This window comes from Schistocerca nitens, chromosome 5 (genome assembly GCF_023898315.1).
Source record: "Schistocerca nitens isolate TAMUIC-IGC-003100 chromosome 5, iqSchNite1.1, whole genome shotgun sequence".
Taxonomy (NCBI): domain Eukaryota; kingdom Metazoa; phylum Arthropoda; class Insecta; order Orthoptera; family Acrididae; genus Schistocerca; species Schistocerca nitens.
Window position 1 is genome coordinate 298,071,568 of NC_064618.1, and position 17,204 is coordinate 298,088,771.

Below are 17,204 nucleotides of genomic sequence, written 5' to 3' on the forward strand. Positions count from 1 at the left end.
AGTAAGGTGGCTTAAGGGCGTCGCATGGGTCGGAGAATATGTTGAAAAATAGGGTCTTGTAGCCAAAATAGTGGGGAGTAATATTGTGTATTGGGATGAATGAAACCAACCTACGTTCACAAAAAGAAACATGTGCTGCATTACTTACTGGATGCCCCTCGTATATGCAAGTTTCGTGACTTCGTGACGTCTCCAAGACACAATTCGATCAAGGGTAACACCCATTTCACAAGACTTTCAACAGACGCGACGTCATCTCGCGCGATATTGACAGCTGTAGGAACTGCTTTTGACAAGGAAGAATATGAATGTTATTGCTCATCGTTTCACTCACAGCAAGTTAAAATGCCCTCTTAGGCTCCTGCCTAACCACACACTCTGAAATCGCCATATATTCGAAAATAAAGAGCCAAATATTTGCAAAAAGGAAATGTATGAATTTTTAAGCTGCTGTTTTCATTCGCAGTTTTCTCGGAAATTTCCAAATATTTATTTCACCCTTAGTTCTCTAATCAGACGGAAAGTACCATCGAATACTGCAGAACATAGTTGTGTTACATTCGTAGGGAAGTCCCAGAATGTGTTGACAACTCTAAGACGAAAAAAAAATTGCGTATAGCGGGATGCGAACCTACATCCTTCCATTACATAAACGACGACATTATCATGACGCTAGGACTTATTAATCTCCTGTCTTGGTTACCAGAGCATGTCTTGAAAGCTTGTGCGTTGAAGTGTGTTTCATGCTTAATTTGTAAATTATTGATGATAACAACCTATATGACTTTTAATTATAACAATAATTATAATTAATCGTACGAAGAACGGTGTGTTTTTATAAATCTCTGATAAATGTGCATAAGGTTTTGTGAGAGGCCCGTACCGAACGCTAACGAAAGTCGAAAGCGGTTGTTGATTTTGAGTCACATTTGCAGAAATTCTTGTGAAATGTGTGTTCCCTTTCGGCCAACTAAATAAAGTACCACTCGGCCTACAGGTACGTCCTGACGATGGCGTCAGAGAAGGTGTCGAAAGCATAAGCTACCATACAAATCTGACGCAGTAAGAGGTCCATGAAGCCTTTATCCAAGTGATAATGTTTGATATTCATCCACAACATCACACTGTAATCTGATGCCAAGCACATTTCCAAGAATCGTATCAGACTTGTGAAATTTCAGCTTAAGCATCGTAACGTGAATATCTTCATTAGGTATTACTTTATTCAAAATAAATTGATTCTGTCCACACCGACTGAAAACCAAACTACTTGGCACCGAGATTAAAGCACTGGACTCGTCTTCGCGAGTAACGGTGTTGACATCCCTCCATGGACAGCCAGATTTAGTTTTACTGTGATTTCCCAAAATCTACTGAGGGAAATTGAGAATGATTCCTGCAAACAGACACAACCCGTTCCAGTTATTGTTCAATCCGAGGATGTGTTCCATGTGCAATGACCTCATCAGCGATGGCACGTGAGTCAGCGAGGCAATGCAATCCTTGTGGTGTGACCAAGAAGCTAAATCTTCACGATATGAAAATTTGTTATTATATGCTTATCGAGAAAATAGCAATACCAGTTATCCTTTCTAAATTAGATTTCATTTTGAAGTTGTCGTTTCGTCAGTACTGGATGAGGCAAGCGTTTGTGATCTCGCAACATGACGTCAAAAAGAATTTCACCACCACGAAAGCAGAATTTGTACGGAAGTTGAAAGCCTACTACACATTTTTTAAAACTAAAACTGAGTACATAACTGGTGTAGCCTCAGTAGTAATGTCCCGAAAATTGCCATTTTTATGCGAAATTTTGACCCAAGAATGAATATTAACGCGATCTGACTTCGTTGTGATTGATGTGCTCAGAAATGGGGCTCGCCGTGCAACACAGGTGCCTCGGTACCGGTTTTGGATAGCGCCATTTTGTCATACGAACAGATTACAAATTTGTCTGTTTCAGAAATGCTTCCACTCTTGCCACGAAAGCGAATGATCATCCGCTCTTGAACGTCGGATAAATCGTTCCGCTTCTGCATTACGGCGACTGCACTGTTTTCTGCGTCCCCCAACACGTTTTATATACCCTCAGCTCTAGTGCTGCTACCTGCTGTTTGTGAGTGGTTATCATACGTTGACGTCAAACATAGATGGTGGTCACTGGACTCGTACTTTTCCTGACATACGTTGCTCTTCATCCTGAGATGAAACAAAACCCGCAACAGTCCAATTTTGCACCTCATTCCTTGAACAAGCTGTTCCCAGTTAGATGCGAGAATCATTTCCTACTATAAAAACATAAATTTAAAAAACTCTACCAATTCGGTTTAATGATCAGCAGGACACATGGAAATGACGTATAGATATGTGGACACGAGCACTTTTCTCGAGTCCTTGGTAAAACTCTCACATACTGAGAGAGTTTATAATAGTTGAAAATTTCAAGTTTGCGTCTTTCATTGATCAGTTATTATTGAGATGAATAACTGCTCTCGCTTGGCACCAGCAGAATAGTAGTAATACAGTAACGGAGACTGATTTTGAGACATTCAATATTTATGTGACAATCAAAACTGTCTGCCAGACCACAGATGTGGTTAAGAAGAGACCAATTGCCTCTAAGTAAGACGCAGAATGCAGATGTAACTAAAGAGGCGCGTCACACATTACGTCTGCACTACAGAGGAGTCGCAGGATGGGTTTCGACGGTACAGGTCATCGACAGCGGCTGTGTGTCGATCCTGGTGGGTATCGACCGTGGTGACTAAGACGGGTAACCCGACGCACGACGTGTCTGCACGGCGCGGATCGATTTCAGCCCTCGGTGCCACGAGTGGTGCTGAGAACAATGTGGAACTCGAAACCAAGTTCCCAACCGCCGCCGAAAGCTAGGCGTTTTATCGAGTCGGTCGACCGGACATTATTCGTGACGGAATGTGTATTACCATTAGAGATACACCCTTTGCAATTTGGTGCTGAGGCTAACTCAGAAATTTTCTGCATGGTCATAGAAGCAGAACGTTCACGCGGCTAACGGAGTTGATGCAAAGAGTGGCAACATCGCATGAACGGAGACTGCAACATTAACATTTACTAGTACGTTATCTGATCGAAAGTGTGCGGACACTTATTAGTGTGTCTACTCTTCGCCTCGATGCCACCGTACTCTCAGTGAGGTATGTGAATGTCTTTGGAGAAATGGCAGTCCGGTCTTCTTAAGGAGAAGAGCAAACCTGACAAGGTAGTGATGTTGCACGCTGGGGTGTGAAACGAAGCCGACGATCTAACTCATTCTAAAGGTATTCCAGCGTGCACAGATCGGGATTTTGGGCAGGCCAGTCCATTTGAGGAATGTCACTGCCTATAAATCATTGCCTCACAGATGCTGCTCTATGACAGGGGGGAATTGTCATGTTGAAAGAACCATTGTCTTCGAGCTGTTCCTCTAATGCACTGTTGGCGTTACACATGATGGCAGGTGTTCTCCAGGCGTACACCAGTCCCACTCTCTTCCATCTTTCTATTTACATGCCTCACATAACGCCATCAGCAATTCATTCATTCCAAGGGGCGTCGCTGTTAACAAAGCGGCAAAGCAGTTCGGAAACTGTTCCTTATCTCTAATACGTGATTGATCGCGGTTGAATCTGCAGGATTACTGGCAGTAAGATTGCGTCATATAACGCCTTTACGGTGCGTTTTGGGCTTGTCATCTGAAAGCAACAAAATTTGCTGCAGAAAGTGTCATCACTTCTGTCTCTGTGAGCACAACCTTTGACCAGCTTAGAGACAGAAGTGATGACACTTTCTGCAGGACCTGACCATCATTTTGCAGGACAGTGTTCAAGCACGTACAGTGCCAGCTGTTACAGATTTGTTTGACTGATGGGTCTGCTAAGTGCTATACCACCTACTGCACTCCCCTTACTTAAGCCCTTGTAAGTTCAACTCGATTTCTAAACTGAAGGAAACACTTCACGGCATTCGCTTCAGAACTGCTACAAATTCGACGGGCAATAGACCGCGCCGCTCGAAATGTCAACACAATTGCCACTGCTAAGAGTATCCTACGACTTCTACATCGCTGGCAATGGGTTATACCCAATGCTTGTGACTACTTTGAAGGTCAGTAAACTTTGGAACACGTATCAATTTTGTACGAGCTGTAAATAAATAGTTGCCACTATTAACGTTCCAGCCCTCGTATAATTAGCTTGCGTGGAAGAATCTGCAATTTCTACACGGTTGTTTTCCTCCTCCTGCCACATTGCACTTCAGAAGAATCTGTCTTTTCGAGTTTCGTAATCATTTTCTCCAGACACTTAGCAGACATCACACTCCTGAGTGCCCGGAACTTATGCAGGGCTAATGGCGCATAGTCACCGTTCTTGTAAACGACGTTTACCAGCAGCGCGAGACCCTGCATTGAGACATTCATGCCGAGGGCCTCAAACTGAATCAGACACAAACTGAGGAACAGCCGTGTACTTCGCTTCTGTTATTTTACATATTCTGCCGCTTACGGCGCCATCTAGTGATAAAATGTTCGTTAAATTGTGTGTGTGTACGTGGGCGTTTGTGAGTAACATCAGTGCTCCAACTCATCGTGTAACAAAACACCTAGCTACTCTGTTGTGTGAGAGCATCACAATAAGAACTCGGCGGACTTCTTACGTCGATTAGAGGGAATGCCTTTGAATGACTCTGATATTGCAGTAAATTTTAATGTGGTCTCTCTTTTCACTCGTGTTCCCCTGTCTGATTTGTTACGGGTGACTGGGGTTAGGTTTGGTGTTGGATTGACGAACCTATTTCGACATATGTTGACTTCTACTTACTTTTAATTCAGTGACCAGCACTGCGAGCAGACAGATAGAATTACGATCGGAAGCCCGTTGTCACCTATTATCGCCACTTTGTTTATGGAAGACTTCGACAAACGTGCCTTGGAGTCGACGTCTTCGAAACTTGCGTGTTTTTTTCAGATACGTGGACGATACTTTTGTTGTTTGGCCTCATGGCAGTGAGAATATGAACGACTTTTTAGAACACCTATATTCAGTCACTCGAATATTTGTTTCACGGTGGAGGTGGAAAAGGATGGCTGTCTTTTCTTCCTTGGTGTGTCGATCAGGAGGAAAGTTGGTGGTACGTTGGGACATGCAGTTTATAGGAAGCCTGCTCACACTCGCTTGTATTTGCAGGCTGACAACGGCTGGCTGTTGTCACCCTCTGGCTCAACATGAAAGAGTACTGCGTACCTTACTTCACAGGGCCCATGTCATCTCGGGCCCTGAGGGTTTGTCGGCTGAGTTGACCCACCTCGTGGTCACTTTTCGTCAGAATGGTTGCCGTGAAAGACAGATCACAAGTGCGTTACCCTATCGACCAATCGCGCATCGTGTGAACGGTGATGATGCAGCCTTCTTGCCTAACGCAGGGAGCATTTCGAACAGAATTGGTCGTATTTTGCCATGATGTGAAATGTGGTTTTCGACCACCGTTTAAGATCAGGGGCCATTTAGGTTCCGCTGAGATGATCTTGGATTGCATAAGACGGATGTACATCTTTCTTATTCCTTGCAATTGTGGCATACCATACATTGGTCAGACTATCAGGACTGTGGCCCGCCCGATTGGCCACGCGGTCTACCGCACGGCTTTCCGGACTGGGAAGGAGCGCCTGGTCCCCGGCACGAATCCGCCCGGGAGATTTGTGTCAAGGTCCGGTGAACCGGCCAGTCTGTAGATGGTTTTTACGCAGTTCCCCTTATTCCGCCTTAGCTACACTACGTCGGCGATTGCTGCGCAAACAAGTTCTCCTCGTACGCGTACACCACCATTACTCTACTACGCAAACATAGGGGTTACACTCGGCTGGTGTGAGACGTTCCCTGGGGAGTCCACAGGGTGCAGAACCGCACAATAATGCTGGGTTCGGTGTGGCGCGGCAGAGGGTTGAAGTGGACTGCGGTAGTCGTCGTGGGGTTGCGGAGCATTGCGGCGGGGACGGAGCCTCTCCGTCGTTCCTAGGTCCCGGGTTGGCACAACATAACATAACATCAGGACTGTGGAGGACTGGTGTACCGAGCCTGAGCAAATGTGCCATTGCAGAAAATTGCCTTGACACCGGTCATCCTGCAGAATATACAGGGTTATTACAAATGATTGAAGCGATTTCACAGCTCTACAATAACTTTATTATTTGAGATATTTTCACAATGCTTTGCACACACATACAAAAACTCAAAAAGTTTTTTAGGCATTCACAAATGTTCGATATGTGCCCCTTTAGTGATTCGGCAGACATCAAGCCGATAATCAAGTTCCTCCCACACTCGGCGCAGCGTGTCCCCATCAATGAGTTCGAAAGCATCGTTGATGCGAGCTCGCAGTTCTGGCACGTTTCTTGGTAGAGGAGGTTTAAACACTGAATCTTTCACATAACCCCACAGAAAGAAATCGCATGGGGTGAAGTTGGGAGAGCGTGGAGGCCATGACATGAATTGCTGATCATGATCTCCACCACGACCGATCCATCGGTTTTCCAATCTCCTGTTTAAGAAATGCCGAACATCGTGATGGAAGTGCGGTGGAGCACCATCCTGTTGAAAGATGAAGTCGGCGCTGTCGGTCTCCAGTTGTGGCATGAGCCAATTTTCCAGCATGTCCAGATCCACGTGTCCTGTAACGTTTTTTTCGCAGAAGAAAAAGGGGCCGTAAACTTTAAACCGTGAGATTGCACAAAACATGTTAACTTTTGGTGAATTGCGAATTTGCTGCACGAATGTGTGAGGATTCTCTACCGCCCAGATTCGCACATTGTGTCTGTTCACTTCACCATTAAGAAAAAAATGTTGCTTCATCACTGAAAACAAGTTTCGCACTGAGCGCATCCTCTTCTGTGAGCTGTTGCAACCGCGCCGAAAATTCAGAGCGTTTGACTTTGTCATCGGGTGTCAGGGCTTGTAGCAATTGTAAACGGTAAGGCTTCCGCCTTAGCCTTTTCCGTAAGATTTTCCAAACCATCGGCTGTGGTACGTTTAGCTCCCTGCTTGCTTTATTCGTCGACTTCCGCGGGCTACGCGTGAAACTTGCCCGCACGCGTTCAACCGTTTCTTCGCTCACTGCAGGCCAACCCGTTGATTTCCCCTTACAGAGGCATCCAGAAGCTTTAAACTGCGCATACCATCGCCGAATGGATTTAGCAGTTGGTGGATCTGTGTTGAACTTCGTCCTGAAGTGTCGTTGCACTGTTATGACTGACTGATGTGAGTGCATTTCAAGCACGACATACGCTTTCTCGGCTCTGTCGTCATTTTGTCTCACTGCGCTCTCGAGCGCTCTGGCGGCAGAAAACTGAAGTGCGGCTTCAGCCGACAAAACTTTATGAGTTTTTCTACGTATCTGTAGTGTGTCGTGACCATATGTCAATGAATGGAGCTACAGTGAATTTATGAAATCGCTTCAATCATTTGTAATAGCCCTGTAAAACACGGAGAATCTGGCATCTACTTCCAGCTATGGGGAAAGTGGTATTAATGAATCAGTTGAAATTAAATTAACAAGTAACGTTGTTAATAGAGATGGCAGTTTTTGTTTAAATTGTGCATGGAATCCAGCTCTCCTCCTTGACCAAAAACATAGGATCAGGGTTAATCCTATCTCAGCCATTGATTATTGATTTCGCTATCGATAATTTTTGACGTCAGCCATCACTGTTTTGTGATGCGCTAATGTTTACTGTATGTGTGTGTGTGTTTGCCTTACCGGAGTTTCTCTGGAAACCGTGGTTCTAAATTCGCTTGCACAGCGCTTACTTGCTGCAGTTGCGTTGAAAGCGTCAGTTTATACTCATGTCCAAATATTGGCGGTTGTGGACGACATCACCTGCCTGCATTCTCCTATGTTACTTATAATCTATTTTAGTTTCACAATGTTTATTCTTTCCGTATCTGCCTTCCCTGTATCGAAAGCAACATACATTCGCAGACAAGTCAGCCGTGAAAAAACTTTTCTCGCTTGGGATGAGGTTTGAAGGGGAGCTAAATGTCGCATTGTCGTGGAGTGCAGCGCCCCCGCGACGGCTGAGAACCGGCGGCGCTTGCAAAGCGATGCACGTACGGCACAGTACAGTGTAGTGGGCGACCTCGCTCAGCCAGTGGCGCAGCTGTGGCGGTCAGGACCTTGCCCTTGGCGACAGGAGACGGCACGGCGTCTGCCAGCGTCCCCACAAACGACCCGCTGCAACGTTTGCTGTGCGCAAATCTATGTTTAGCGAGCGTTGCAGAGCAGGTATTCGCCTTCAGTTATTACCGCAGGTCCTATCGGAGCTCAGGTGAACGTTCCCCGGAGAATAATACTGCCCCCATTGGTTTACAATGAGGCGACAAAAATCATGGGATAGCCATAAGCACATAGACAGATGGCGGTAGTATCTCGTACACAAGGTATAAAAGGGCAGTGCATTGGCGGAGCTGTCATTTGAACTGAGGTGATTCATATGGAAAGGTTTGCGACATGATTATGGCAGCACGATGGGAATTAACAGACGTTGAAGTCCGCATCTCGTGGTCGTGCGGTAGCGTTCTCGCTTCCCACGCCCGGGTTCCCGGGTTCGATTCCCGGCGGGGTAAGGGATTTTCTCTGCCTCGTGATGACTGGGTGTAGTGTGCTGTCCTTAGGTTAGTTAGGTTTAAGTAGTTCTAAGTTCTAGGGGACTGATGACCATAGATGTTAAGTCCCATAGTGCTCAGAGCCATTTGAACCATTTTTTGAACAGACGTTGAACGCGGAATTGTAATTGGAGCTAGACGCATGGGACATTCCATTTCGAAAATCGCTCGGGAATTCTGTAATCCGATATCCACAGTGTCAAGAGTGTGCCGATATCCACAGTGTCAAGAGTGTGCCGAGAATACCAAATTCCAGGCATTACCTCTCACCACGGGCAACGATGTGGCCGACAGCCTTCACTTAACGACCAAGAGCAACAGCGTTTGTGTAGAGTTGTCAGTGCTAACAGACAAGCAACACTGCGTGAACTAACCGCAGAAATCAGTGTGTGACGTACGACGAGTGGCTTTGCTAACAGCACGACATCGCCTGCACCGCTTCTCCTGGGCTCGTGACCGTATCTGTTGGTCCCTAGACGACTGACAAACCGTGGGCTGGTCAGAAGAGTCGTTATTTCAAATGGTAAGAGCTGATAGTAGGGTTCGAGTGTGACTGCCTGTGCAACCTGGTGGAGGCTCCATAGTGGTGGGGCTGTGTTTACATGGATGAGGTCGGTTCCGCAGGTCCAAAAAAAAATGGCTCTGAGCACTATCGGACTTAACATCTATGGTCATCAGTCCCCCAGAACTTAGAACTACTTAAACCTAACTAACCTAAGGACAGCACACAACACCCAGCCATCACGAGGCAGAGAAAATCCCTGACCCCGCCGGGAATCGAACCCGGGAACCCGGGCGTGGGAAGCGAGAACGCTACCGCACGACCACGAGATGCGGGCCCGCAGGTCCAGCTGAATCGATCGTTGACTGGAAATGATTATGTTCTACTGCTCGGAGACCATTTGCAGCCATTCATGAACTTCATGCTCCCAAACAACGATGGAATTTTTATGAATGACAATGCGCCACGTCACTCGGCCACACCATTTCGCGATTCGTTTGAAGAACATTCTGGACAAGTCGAGCGAGTGATTTGGCTACCGAGATCGTGCGACATGAATCCCATCGAACATTTATGGTACGCAGCATGGCTGAGTATTTCTATAGGCGACTTACAACGACTTGTTGAGTCCATGGCATGTCGAGTTGCTGCTGTACGCAGGAAGCGATATTAGGAAGTATCCCATTACCTTGTCATCTCAGTGTATGTGTGACATATCACAACATGTTTTGGGACTGCGTTAGCCCATTATCAAGTGGTTTAAAACAAAGAAACAAATCAATACATCGCAGTACTAAAACACGTACTGACAGCCATGTAAATACCTATATTGCCCTGTAGTATCACATACCTCGAAGTTTCTGTGCCATTAAACACCGCCAAAAGAGAAAACCCAGCAGCAAACATGCATTGTCAAGCTTGGAACTCTTCCTTTATCACTTCATGTTTGCTCACAACACTCTCACGAGGCTCACCTGTAAACTAGGCAGCTAGCTGCTTCAAAAATGGTTCAAATGCCTCTGAGCACTATGGGACTTAACATCTGAGGTCATCAGTCCCCTAAACTTAGAACTACTTAAACTCAACTAACGTAAGGGCATGACACACATCTATGCACGAGGCAGGATTCGAACCTGCGACCGTAGCGGTCGCGCGGTTCCAGACTGTAGCGCCTAGAACCGCTCGGCCACACAGGCCTGCAGTTGATTCACTTATCAAAGATAGTACTATCCTGCAACTATATACACTCCTGGAAATTGAAATAAGAACACCGTGAATTCCTTGTCCCAGGAAGGGGAAACTTTATTGACACATTCCTGAGGTCAGATACATCACATGATCACACTGACAGAACCACAGGCACAGAGACACAGGCAACAGAGCATGCACAATGTCGGCACTAGTACAGTGTATATCCACCTTTCGCAGCAATGCAGGCTGCTATTCTCCCATGGAGACGATCGTAGAGATGCTGGATGTAGTCCTGTGGAACGGCTTGCCATGCCATTTCCACCTGGCGCCTCAGTTGGACCAGCGTTCGTGCTGGACGTGCAGACCGCGTGAGACGACGCTTCATCCAGTCCCAAACATGCTCAATGGGGGACAGATCCGGAGATCTTGCTGGCCAGGGTAGTTGACTTACACCTTCTAGAGCACGTTGGGTGGCACGGGATACATGCGGACGTGCATTGTCCTGTTGGAACAGCAAGTTCCCTTGCCGGTCTAGGAATGGTAGAACGATGGGTTCGATGACGGTTTGGATGTACCGTGCACTATTCAGTGTCCCCTCGACGATCACCAGTGGTGTACGGCCAGTGTAGGAGATCGCTCCCCACACCATGATGCTGGGTGTTGGCCCTGTGTGCCTCGGTCGTATGCAGTCCTGATTGTGGCGCTCACGGCGCCAAACACGCATACGACCATCATTGGCACCAAGGCAGAAGCGACTCTCATCGCTGAAGACGACACGTCTCCATTCGTCCCTCCATTCACGCCTGTCGCGACACCACTGGAGGCGGGCTGCACGATGTTGGGGCGTGAGCGGAAGACGGCCTAACGGTGTGCGGGACCGTAGCCCAGCTTCATGGAGACGGTTGCGAATGTTCCTCGCCGATACCCCAGGAGCAACAGTGTCCCTAATTTGCTGGGAAGTGGCGGTGGGGTCCCCTACGGCACTGCGTAGGATCCTACGGTCTTGGCGTGCATCCGTGCGTCGCTGCGGTCCGGTCCCAGGTCGACGGGCACGTGCACCTTCCGCCGACCACTGGAGACAACATCGATGTACTGTGGAGACCTCACGCCCCACGTGTTGAGCAATTCGGCGGTACGTCCACCCGGCCTCCCGCATGCCCACTATACGCCCTCGCTCAAAGTCCGTCAACTGCACATACGGTTCACGTCCACGCTGTAGCGGCATGCTACCAGTGTTAAAGACTGCGATGGAGCTCCGTATGCCACGGCAAACTGGCTGACACTGACGGCGGCGGTGCACAAATGCTGCGCAGCTAGCGCCATTCGACGACCAACACCGCGGTTCCTGGTGTGTCCGCTGTGCCGTGCGTGTGATCATTGCTTGTACAGCCCTCTCGCAGTGTCCGGAGCAAGTATGGTGGGTCTGACACACCGGTGTCAATGTGTTCTTTTTTCCATTTCCAGGAGTGTATATTGTATCCCCCACAACAATATATCATGTTCTAGCAAATCCTAACAGCTAATACTGCACTTACGGTGCAATGTGTGCATCCATGTAGACTGACGAACAGCACACATTAAAAGCTATGACTAACAAGTACAATAACTTGGTGGCCGCTTCTGAAGGAGGAGATAGGCGGTAGGTTTTAATGTGTGCTGTTGGTCTTCCTACACGGATACACACACATACCACAGTCGACTATGTATTCTATTACTTACACAAGGCAGTCAGCGCGTCCAATTTCAGTAGCGAAACTGCTCGTACAAATTTTTTTAGATTGGCGTCATTAGAGAGTGCCACATGTAAATTGCTTCTAAGTGCCCACCGAACAGGAAGGTCTAATGTTTTCACCACGTCTGTAGCTCTGTGGGATTGTATGCAGACAACACAGTTATGTCCTGGAAGTTGACATCGTTAGGAGATGGTTACGAAATGCATATAGATTTACGGATGACCAGTGTCTGGTGCAAGATTAGCAGTTGACGCTCGACAGTTGTTTATGTCCCAGCTGTGTCCATCCACAAAGCAGATTCGTTTGCAAAGATAACGAGTCTTATGGTTACAAGAGAAGTCACGAATTTTCAATATTTTTATCGTTATCACTTTCACGTGATTCTTGTACAGTAATTATGATGATGAAGGCTTGCACCTTCGAAATGCGTCAGTTTTAGTGCCTTCGCGTTCAATAGATCGCTGAACCTACATTTAACGTTGATTTTAACAACCATGTTCTCGAATCCATTATGGGTAAAATCAAACTTGTGTTTGTATCTACCTGTCGTTGCGGCGAAGCTTTATTTTTCGCGAGATATACAAAGAATAAGAGGATGCTGTTATACTTTTAACTTGATCTGCAAACTAATGGTCTCTGTCCTTTCTTCGCAGGTCTGGTGCCCAGTCAGTAGTGACGTAATCGAGGACGGAGCCTGTTTCCCCAAGATCATTGAAGGTAAATACTAATAAAAAGAAAGATAAGTTGTAGCATTTAGTATAGCTACCGGTTGAAGTAAGTGCAGGGCGGAAATGCACACAAAAATGTTGAGATTGCATTTTTACAAATTTAATGATTCACGAAGAAATTTTGTTAACTTTAGGAAATTGTGTGTGTGTGTGTGTGTGTGTGTGTGTGTGTGTGTGTGTGTGTGTGTGTGTGTGTGTGTGTGTGTGTCTGTGTCTGTGTCTGTGTATTTGGTTGTTAGGGACGCTCAACGAGAAATGTATAAGAAATGTCTTAGTAAGGAAGCAATCAACTGCAATGTGTGCTTGCGTTGGCAATAGTGATAAAAAGAATGCGACACTTGTAAAAGGAGTTACATACCGGCGATTTAACTTATTGCCGAGATAGAAAATGCTTCATTCCAACGTAATTCTCTTTCTTCCACTCTCACTTCTTTCACAGTTATCTTCCCAAGTGTCGTTCTTTTTTATTTTTGCTGCAGCAGTCTGCTGTCGAATTTGAATGCAAACAGATAAAGCCCATATTTTTAGAAAAAAGGTTGTTACTTCAACAGCTAAAACAGTAAGGCCATATTTATTATTATCGTTGCGAATCATGTTTATTACCATGTCCGTGCTGTCGTTGAGAACAACGCCAGCACTGACGAGCCTGCTCCACGTCAGAGATTCCTTCTACCACCAAAAAATGTAGATCTGATGATGATCTTTGTAGTAGATCGAAACCGATCATCAACAAATAAAAAGTAACAAGTTAAAAGCGACCACGACTGTGTTTACTAAATAACTGTAATACTATTAGGTCGTTGTTTCCTACAACAATTTTTTTTTAAAAAAAGCTAGATTACTAGCTACTACACAAATTATTTTTCTCAGAAATGAAGTTAATAATCATAAAATATTTCCTGTTAATATACTAATACAACAGAAAGAAATTCTCACAAGATTGTGGCTGTCTGCTCGCAGGCTCTCTCACAGCCAGTTAACTGTGCAAATATGATCATAGGAACAAACAATGAAACGGTTTCAAAATCTTAAAAAATGTGGAAACAGTGCTCGCAAGGCGGACAGAATCTTTGAGAAGTCCACATGTCCAGTTCCTGATAGCGGCCCAATCTAGTCTTTTACTTAACAGGAGAGTAACACAGATGTAAACTATTTGATAGCTTTCGTTTTTGTTCTTACATGCGCTTGGATGTACACTGACCGAAAAAATCGCAAAACCAAAACTAATTAATACAGAGTAATGAAATATTGGGAATACATTTGTCTACATAATATTATATATTTGGAAGATCACAGGTTAATGTAATCGCGAAATGAGCCGTTGCAAATGTGAAATGCCGCTACATTAATAACCGACGTAACTGTCAGAATGTTGAATGCAAGCATGCAGACGTGGATACATTGTGTTGTACATGTGCCGGAAGTAAGTTTATGGGAAGGAGGTCCATGCTTATGGCATTTAGTCGCTCAATACAGGGACGGATAATGCTGTTTGTGGATGACGCTGGAGCTGTCGTCGGCTGATGTCCCATATGTACTTGATTGGAGACGGATCTGGTTATTGGTCAGGCCAAGGCCACATGGCGACACACTGTAGAGCATGTTGGGTTACAACAATGATATGTTGGTTAACCTGTCTGAAAACACCCCCTGGAATACTGTTTACGAATGGCAGCAAAACAGGTCGATAACCCAGATTGACGCACAACTTTGCAATCAGCGAGCTTGGGATCACGAGAGAACTCTTGCAGTCATACGAAATCGCTCTCCAGACCATAACTCCAGGTGTATGTCCAATGTGTCTAGTACGCAGAAAGGTTGGTTGCGAGTCCTAAACTGGCCTCCCCCTAACTAACACACGACCTTCACTGGCACCGAAGCACAATCAAATTTCATCAGAAAACACGACCTCTATCCAGCCCTCAAGCGAGCTCTCGCTTGACAGCACTGAAGACGCAAATGGCGGTGGTTTGGGGTCAGTGAAAGGCACGCTGCAGGTCGTCTGGCTCTGAGCTGCTCTTGAAGTAACCCGTTAGTAACAGTTCGTTGTGTCACTGTGGTGCCAATTGCGGCTCAAATTGCTGCTGCAGGTGCACTGCGGTGCGCCAGACCTTACGCCGAACACGATGGTCTTCCCTCTCGGTAGCGCCAAATGGCCCTCCGGAGCCCGGTCTCCTTGCTACCGTACATTCTCATGACCACCACCGCCAGCAACCATGTACAGTGGCTACATTCCTGCCAAGTCTTAGTGCAGCATAGCAGAAGGAACATCCGGCTTCTCGTAACCCTGTTACACGGCCTCGTTCAAACTCAGTGAGGTGTTGATAATGGCGTCTTTCTCGCCTCAAAGACGTTCTTGACTAATATCAACTCACCATGTCCTATCTCCAAGGTAACTAACGCTCACGACCGTTGCAGTGTGTATTGAAAGCAAACCTGATTTTCATCAGAGTCGCTCTTATGTAACTGGTGCGAAATTTGAATAGACGTCATATTTCAGATGTGGAAACACGCCTATCAACTTTCGTTTATGTCGCACAACTCCTTGGTGTTACAATTTTTTCTTCCGTCGGTGTAGTATTATTGATATTTCCTTGACTTTTCTCCCTAGCACCGAGAGATGGTGCAGTGGTCTGCACGTAGCACTCGCTTCGGGAAAATGACGCTTCAAATTCCCTATCTGGCCATCCAGATTCATACTTTCCGTAGTTTCTGTAAATCGCTTATGGTCAAGTTCTCATTCAAATGAGCAAAACATAGGAAAAGTTTGGAATTTTTTTTTGAGACAATGAAAAGACATACAAAGGGTCTGTTTGGGGATTATGATTGATCATACTTTGAAATTTGATTTTCAATAAAAAGACAAAACGGCGCCCGGAAATATGTTTTGATCTAGGACCTGCGAGTCTGAAGTACACAGATTGCGTACAGTGTAGCCCCGTAGGAGTTACGTGAAATCAAAAATGGATAACATCAGTCGATACTACATTAAATTTATGGAAGCCTATAAATGACAGCAATGAAATAACAAATTTAACGATAGGGTCCTAACTCGAACTTTGTGTTAGTTTTTTCTGTCACTCTTACGTGCCGCGCGGGGTAGCCGCGCAGTCTAGGGCGTCTTGTCACGCCCCGTGCGGCTCCCTCCGTCGGAGGTTCGAGTCTTCCCTCGGGCATTGGTGTGTGTGTTGTCCTTACTGTAAGTTAGTTAAAGATAGACTAAGTCGTGTGTAGGCCTAGGGACCGATGACCTCAGCAGATTGGTCCCATAAGACCTTACCACAAATTTTCAATATCCACTCTTATGGCTTTACCAAAAATTGTTTGTATTAACAAGTTTCACGTAACTCTTTATTGCTTTACAAAAATAGTTAATATAAAAAATTTCATGCACTATAGGTATAAGCTTCCAAGAAAAGTGTTCACTTTTCGGGGGTCAATGGTTAATAGTTTGAACCGTTTTTCTTTTATGCTGCACGCAGTTTTGAAAAATCTTTTCTCGAGAAAAACCTGTCTAAAGTTTGTATTTATTATTAGTTCAATTTGCATAAAAACTACATGTTATTCCACATTTTTGATATCGCTGAACACAAATCTGAAGTTAGATTTTCAAAATGCAAAATGGCTAATCCAATATGGCGAAACAAAAATTATGTTTTTACCAGTTTTGACCAAAATTTGATCTGAAAAAATGTTTTCGTTACTTACGTTTAGTCTGCAATTCCAGGAGGGTACATCAACCCTTTCTCTATCCCGAATTGTTCCTAGAGAGCAATTCCCTCATTCTTCGAGGCTGCGTTTGGCAGGCTGCAAACGTTGTTCGCCAGCGTTTTCGGCGACTACGAGTGTATGAATACTGCAGTATAAATCATTTTGTGAACGTGCGTCACGTCACGACAAGTTTTCTACCTGAGGCCGTGACACTGCTTCGAACAACATTCTAGACACATATATACCTTTCAAAAAATGCGATAAAAAATCGAATTTTCGACCATTTTGAATGAGAACCTGGTCTTAAGACAAGTGCCGGAATGGTTCTTTTGAAAATCCTTCCGAGGTTTTGTTCCCTCTTCAATGACCTTGCCGTCCACTGCACGTTAAGTCCTAATATTCCTTCCTAATTTTGTTTTCTGTACCTACCACCGAACAGAGCTCTTAGGGCGATACTAGTTAGATATTCGCAATTAAATTTCGAGTATGTAACCGCAACTGATGTTCATACGTCCTGATTAATTTCAGTGAATTTTGAGTTCTTTTATAAAGCCACCTGTGCATAATTTCCTGTTCGTTCGAATGAGTTGTCCATTGCTCGATAACATCGGGAAATCAAAATGCGCGGTCGTCCATAACGTCTCCACATTTCTAGGAAACCTGG

At 45.4% G+C, this 17,204-nt stretch overlaps 1 protein-coding gene across 2 annotated transcripts in view; it reads left to right on the top strand.

Annotated features, from left to right (window-relative positions):
* Positions 1-17,204, top strand: part of LOC126259235 (myosin heavy chain 95F) — a 399,009-nt gene that overhangs the window by 69,102 nt on the left and 312,703 nt on the right. For both annotated transcript variants that reach the window (XM_049955854.1, XM_049955856.1), the window contains exon 2: positions 12,755-12,818. The gene's annotated coding sequence lies outside the window, so the exon portion shown is untranslated. The remainder of the gene's footprint in view (positions 1-12,754; positions 12,819-17,204) is intronic.